Raw genomic sequence first — 6,522 nt, forward strand, 5'->3', positions numbered from 1 at the left:
CTGTGCCACCTCTAATGTGTTCATCTCATGATTCTTCCCAACAACAATGTGCAGTAGGAAATCTTATCCTATTTTACACGCAGGAAAGCTGAAGCTAAAAAACATTAACATCCCTGAGATTTACACACCAGTTAAAAGTAGAGCTAGCACTTACACCCAGGTGATCTGACTATGCTTTATTCTTTCTAGGTTTAGATGTCCTCAGGAATAGGGCTGTATTCATGCCCACATCTCCCATGCACAGCCCCGGGCCTGATATTTAGTGCTCCACAAAAGTTTTAATGAACAGTACAAAAACGTTGTTGGTAAAATTTCAAATACAAAATTCAGTAAAATATGGTAATTTTACTAAGAGAAGCTTAGGCTTTGAAATCAGTGGACATGAGTTTGAATCCTGATTCCAACTTCTTCATAGCTGTTCTGCCTTTGGGAAAATTACTTAACCTCTCTATGCTCCAGTTTCCTCATTTGCAGAATGGAATGATAATGCCTATATCATAGTGTTGCATTAAGGACCAAAGATAATAAATATATAGGCAACTAACAGCACCTAACAATTAGTACACAATAAACATACCTGTTACGGCATGAGGCTCAATGGTATGCTGACATTTACATATTTGGGTTTTGAGTTAGCACAGGTAAAGTTTAGTAATGGTAGACAGACCCGACCCCAAGCAAAATTGTGCAGTGCAACTGAAGCTCATGACCAGTCCACATGCTGTCTGATGGCCGTGGCTGCTGGATGCTTCTGTCAGCAGGCTGCTCTCCCATGTGCACCTGCTCCCTTTGTAAGGTGTCTGATTACAGTGGGTCCCAGTGCTTGTTCATAACTCTGCTTATTTGTCCTTGTAATTACATAATTGAATAAAAAATTATTGAAATAAAGTAGGAATGTGAAAAGATTAGAGCACCTCTCACTTTTATTCCGGTGCCTTTCCTTTTCCATCTAGTTAGAGGAAGAACTCTGCTCTCATGCTTTCTTCTCTTCCTTTTCTTAAGAGAAAGAGTTGATGAAATTCAGTCATACTAAGTGAATAAAAGGCTGTTGCCCCTCTCACAGTCAACTACATTTTAATAGGAGTTGAATTCTCTAGCCAAAGAAAGAAAGCTCTAATTGTGAAAGTTGGGCACCAAGGACAGGATGACTGTTTCACCCTGTCCAAAAACATGTCCTAAACTGTCTGTGATCCCTACTCTTTATTGGTGGAAGTAGGGTGCTGCTTCTATTTTCTTTTTTTATTAAGGTATTATTGATGGACACTCTCATGAAGGTTTCACATAAAAACAATGTGGTTACTACATTCACCCATATTATCGAGTCCCCCCCAATAACCCATTGCAGTCACTGTCCATCAGTGTAGTAAGATGCCACAGATTCACTATTTGCCTTCTCTGTGCTACAGTGTCTTCCTGGTGACACCCACACACCATGTGTACTAATCGGACTACCCCTCAGTACCCTTCTCCCTCTCTCCCCACCTGCCCTCCCACACCCCTCCCCTTTGGTAACCACTAGTCCCTTCTAGGAGTCTGTGCTGTTTTGTTCTTTCAGTTTTGCTTTGTTGTTATGCTCCACAAATAAGGGAAATCATATGGCACTTGTCCTTCTTGGCCTGGCTTATTACATGGAGCATAATATCCTCCAGCTCCATCCATGTTGTTGCAAATGGTAGGATTTGTTTCTTTCTGATGGCTGAATTGTATTCCATTGTGTATATGTACTACCTCTTCTTTATCCATTCTTCTACTGATGGACACTAAGATTGCTTCCATATCTTGGCTATTGTAAATAGTGCTGCAATAAACATAGGGGTGCATATGTCGTTTTGAATCTGAGAACTTGTATACCTTGGGTAAATTCCTAGGAGTGGAATTCTTGGGTCAAATAGTATTTCTACTTTTAGTTTTTTGAGAAATCTCCGTATTGTTTTCCACAATGGTTGAACTAGCTTACATTCCCACCAGCAGTGTAGGAGGGTTCCCCTTTCTCTGCATCCTCGCCAGCATTTGTTGATATTAGTCTTTTCCATGCTGGCCATCCTTACTGGTGTGAGGTGATATCTCATTGTGGTTTTTATTTGCATTTCCCTGATAATTAGTGATGTGGAGCATCTTTTCATGTGTCTGTTGGCCATCTGAATTTCTTCTTTGGAGAATTGTCTGTTCATATCCTCCACCCATTTTTAATAGGGTTATTTGCTTTTGGGTGTTGAGGCGTGTGAGTTCTTTGTATATTTTGGATGTTAATCCCTTGTTGGATATGTCATTTACAAATACACTCTCATACTGTAGGATGCCTTTTTGTTCTGTTGATGGTGTCCTTTGCCTTACAGAAGCTTTTTAGTTTGATATAGTCCCATGTGTTCATTTTTGCTTTTCTTTCCCTTGCTCGAGTAGATGCATTAAGGAAGAAGTTGCTCATGTTTATATTCAAGAGATTTTTGCCTATGTTGTCTTCTAAGAGTTTTATGGTTTCATGACTGACATCAGGTCTTTGATCCATTTTGAGTTTACTTTTGTGTATGAGGTTAAACAATAATCCAGTTTCATTCTCTTACATCTGCTGTCCAATTTTGCCAACACCAGTCGTTGAAGAGGCTGTGATTTCCCTATTGTATGTCCATAGCTTCTTTATCGTATATTAATTGGCCATATATGCTTGGGTTTATATCTGGGCTCTCTAGTCTGTTCCGTTGGTCTATGGGTCTATTCTTGTGCCAGTACGAAATTGTCTTGACTACTGTGGCTTTGTAGTAGAGCTTGAAGGAAGGGAGTGTAGTCCCCCAGCTTTACTCTTCCTTCTCAGGATTGCTTTGGCTATTGGGGGTCTTCTGTGGTTCCATATCAATTTTAGAACTATTTGCTCTAGTTTGTTGAAGAATGTTATTGGTATTTTGATACGATTGCATTGAATTTGTAGATGACCATTTTGACAGTATTAATTCTTCCTTTCCATGAGCATGGGATGTGTTTCCACTGCTTTCATGAGTGTCTTGTAGTTTTCAGAGATTAGGCCTTTCACTCCCTTGGTTAGGTTTATTCCAAGGCATTTTATTCTTTTTGATGCAATTGTGAATGAAATTGTTTTCCTGATTTCTCTTTCTGCTAGTTCATCATTAGTGTATAGGAATGCAACAGATTTCTGTGTATTAATTTTGTATCTTGCAACATTGCTGAATTCAGATATTAGATCTGTTAGTTTTGGAGTAGATTTTTTAGAGTTTTTTTATGTACAATATCATGACATCTGCAAACAGGGACAGTTTGAGTTCTTCCTTGCCTATCTGGGATCCTTTTATTTCTTTGTGTTGTCTGATTGCCATGGCTAGGACATCCAGAACTATGTTGAATGAAAGTGTGGAGAGTGGGTGTCCTGGTCTTGTTCCCTATCTTAAAGGAAAAGCTTTCAGCTTCTCACTGTTAAGTATTATGTTGGCTATGGGTTTGTCACATGTGGCCTTTATTATGTTGAGGTACTTGCCCTCTATATGCATTTTCTTGAGAGTTTTTATCATGAATGGATGTTGAATTTTGTTGAATGCTTTTTCAGGATCTTTGGAGATGATTATGTGGTTTTTGTCCTTCTTTTTGTTGATGTGGTGGATGATGTTGATGGATTTTCGAATTTTGTACCATCTTTGCATCCCTGGAATAAATCCTACTTGATCATTATCAATTGTCTTTTTGATGTATTTTTGAATTCTGTTTGCTAATACTTTGTTGAGTATTTTTGCGTCTATGTTCATCAGGTATATTGGTCAGTAATTTTCTTTTTTTGTGGTGTCTGCCTGGTTTTGCTATTAGAGTGATGCTGGCCTCATAGAATGAGTTTGGAAGTATTTCCTCTTCTACTTTTTGGAAAACTTTAAGGAGGATGGGTATTAGGTCTTTACTAAATGTTTGATAAAATTTAGTGGTGAAGCCATCTGGTCCAGGTGTTTTGTCTTTAGATAGTTTTTTGATTACCAATTCAATTTCATTGCTGGTAATTGGTCTATTCATATTTTCTGTTTCTTCCTGGGCCAGCCTTGGAAGGTTGTATTTTTCTAGCAATTTTCTATTTCTTCTAGGTTATCCAGTTTGTTAGCATATAATTTTTCATAGTATTCTTTAAGAATTCTTTTTATTTCTGTGGTGTCTGTAGTGATTTTTCCTTTCTCATTTCTGATTCTGTTTGTATGTGTAGACTCTTTTTTTCTTGATAACTCTGATTAGAGGTTTATCTATTTTGTTTATTTCCTTAAAGAACCAGCTCTTGTTTTCATTGATTATTTCTATTGTTTTATTCTTTTCAATTTTATATATTTCTGCTCTAAATAAATAGAGCCTCATTTGTTCTTCTTTCTGTAGTTTTGTTTGTTGTGAGTTTAGACTGTTCACATGGGACTGTTCTTTCCTGATGTAGGCCTGTATTGCAATATACTTCCCTCTTAGCATGGCCTTCAGTATGTCCCACAGATTTTTGCGGTGTTGAGTTATTGTTGTCATTTGTTTCCATATATTGCTTGATCCCTGTTTTTATTTGGTTATTGATCCACTGGTTACTTAGGAGCATGTTGTGAATCCTCCATGTGTTTGTGGGATTTTTCATTTTTTTTGCATAATATATTTCTAGTTTCATACCTTTTGGTCTGAGAAGCTTGTTGGTACAATTTCAATCTTTTTGAATTTACTGATGCTCTTTTTGTGGCCTACTATATGATCTATTATTGAAAATGTTCCATGTACATTTGAGAAGAATGTGTATTCTGTTCTAATGTGTTGCTCGGTGCCTTTGTCTCCTTACTTATTTTCTGTCTGGTTGATCTGTCCTTTGGAGTGAGTGGAGTGTTGAAGTCTCCTAGAATGAATGCATTTATTCTATTTCCCCTTTTAATTCTGTTAGTATTTGTTTCACATATGTAGGTGGTCCTGTGTTGGGTGCATAGATATTTGTAATGGTTATAACCTCTTGTTGGACTGACCCCTTTATAATTATGTAATGACCTTCTTTGTCTCTGTGACTTTCTTTGTTTGGAAGTCTATTTTGTCTGAAACAAGTACTGCAACTCCTGCTTTTTCCTCCCTGTTAGTTGCATGAAATATCTTTTTTCTATCACTTCACTTTCAGTCTGTGCATGTCTTTGGGTTTAAAGTGAGTCTCTTGTAGGCAGAAAATAGTTGAGTCTTGTTTTTTATATATGCAGTGACTCTATGTCTTTTGATTGGTACATGCAGAGCATTTACATTTAGGATGATTATCAATAAGTATGTACTTATTGCCATTGCAGGCTTTGGATTCGTGGTTACCAAATGTTCAAGGTTAACTTCCTTACTATCTAAGAGTATAACTTAACTCACTTAGTATGCTATTACAGACACAACCTGAAGGTTCTTTTTCTTTTTCCTCCTCCTTTTTCTTCCTCCTCCATTCTTTATATATTAGGTATCATTCTGTACTCTTTGTCCCTTTACAGACTTTGGGGTAGTTGATTTAATTTTGCATTTGCTTAGTAATTAATTGTTTTACTTTCTTTACTGTGGTTTTATTACCCCTGGTGACAGCTGTTTAGCCTTAGGAACACTTCTTTCATAGCAGTCCCTCCAAAATACACTGTAGAGACCATTTGTGGGAGATAAATTCTCTCAGCTTTTGCTTATCTGAAAATTGTTTAATCCCTCCTTCAAATTTAAATGATAATCTTGCTGGATAAAGTACTCTTGGTTTGAGGCCCTTCTGTTTCATTGCATTAAATACATCATGCCACTCCCTTCTGGCCTGTAAGGTTTCTGTTGAGAAGTCTGATGATAGCCTGATGGACTTTCCTTTGTATGTGATCTTATTTCTCTCTCTGGCTGCTTTTATTTTATTTATTTATTTACTTTATTTTTATTTTATTTTTTAAATATGGAATGCTTCACGAATTTGCATGTCATCCTTGTGCAGGGGCCATGCTAATCTTCTCTGTATCGTTCCAATTTTAGTATATGTGCTGCCAAAGTGAGCATACTGTCTGGCTGCTTTTAATAGTCTGTCCTTATCCTTGATCTTTGCCATTTTAATTACTATATGTCTTGGTGTTGTCTTTCTTGGGTCCCTTGTGTTGGGAGATCTGTGCACCTCCATGGCCTGAGAGACTGTCTCCTTCTCCAGATTGGGGAAGTTTTCAGCAATTACCTCCTCAGTGACACTTTCTATCCCTTTTTCTCTCTCTTCTTCTTCTGGTACCCCTATAATATGAATATTGCTCCACTTGGATTGGTCGTCCAGCTCTCTCAATATTCTTTCATTCTTTGAGATACTTTTCTTTCTGTGCCTCAGCTTCTTTGTATTCCTCTTCTCTAATTTCTATTTCATTGATTATTTCCATATCTAATCTGCTTTTAAAACCCTCCATTGTATTCCTTAATGATTGGATCTCCAACCGGAATTCGTTCCTGAGTTTTTGAATATTTTTCTGTACCTCTATGAGCATTTTTATGATTTTTATTTTGAAATCTCTTTCATGAAGGTTGATGAGATCCATTTCATTTGACTCT

The 6,522-nt window shown here is 37.2% G+C and overlaps 1 non-coding gene across 1 annotated transcript; it reads right to left on the reverse strand.

The window, feature by feature from the left end:
- Positions 1–5,884: 5,884 nt before the first annotated feature.
- On the reverse strand, positions 5,885–5,991 carry LOC118968336 (U6 spliceosomal RNA). Its single transcript, XR_005055958.1, has one exon. It is a non-coding gene; the product is annotated as a U6 spliceosomal RNA (small nuclear RNA).
- Positions 5,992–6,522: the final 531 nt, after the last annotated feature.

This window comes from Manis javanica, chromosome 4, assembly GCF_040802235.1.
Source record: "Manis javanica isolate MJ-LG chromosome 4, MJ_LKY, whole genome shotgun sequence".
Lineage (NCBI taxonomy): Eukaryota > Metazoa > Chordata > Mammalia > Pholidota > Manidae > Manis > Manis javanica.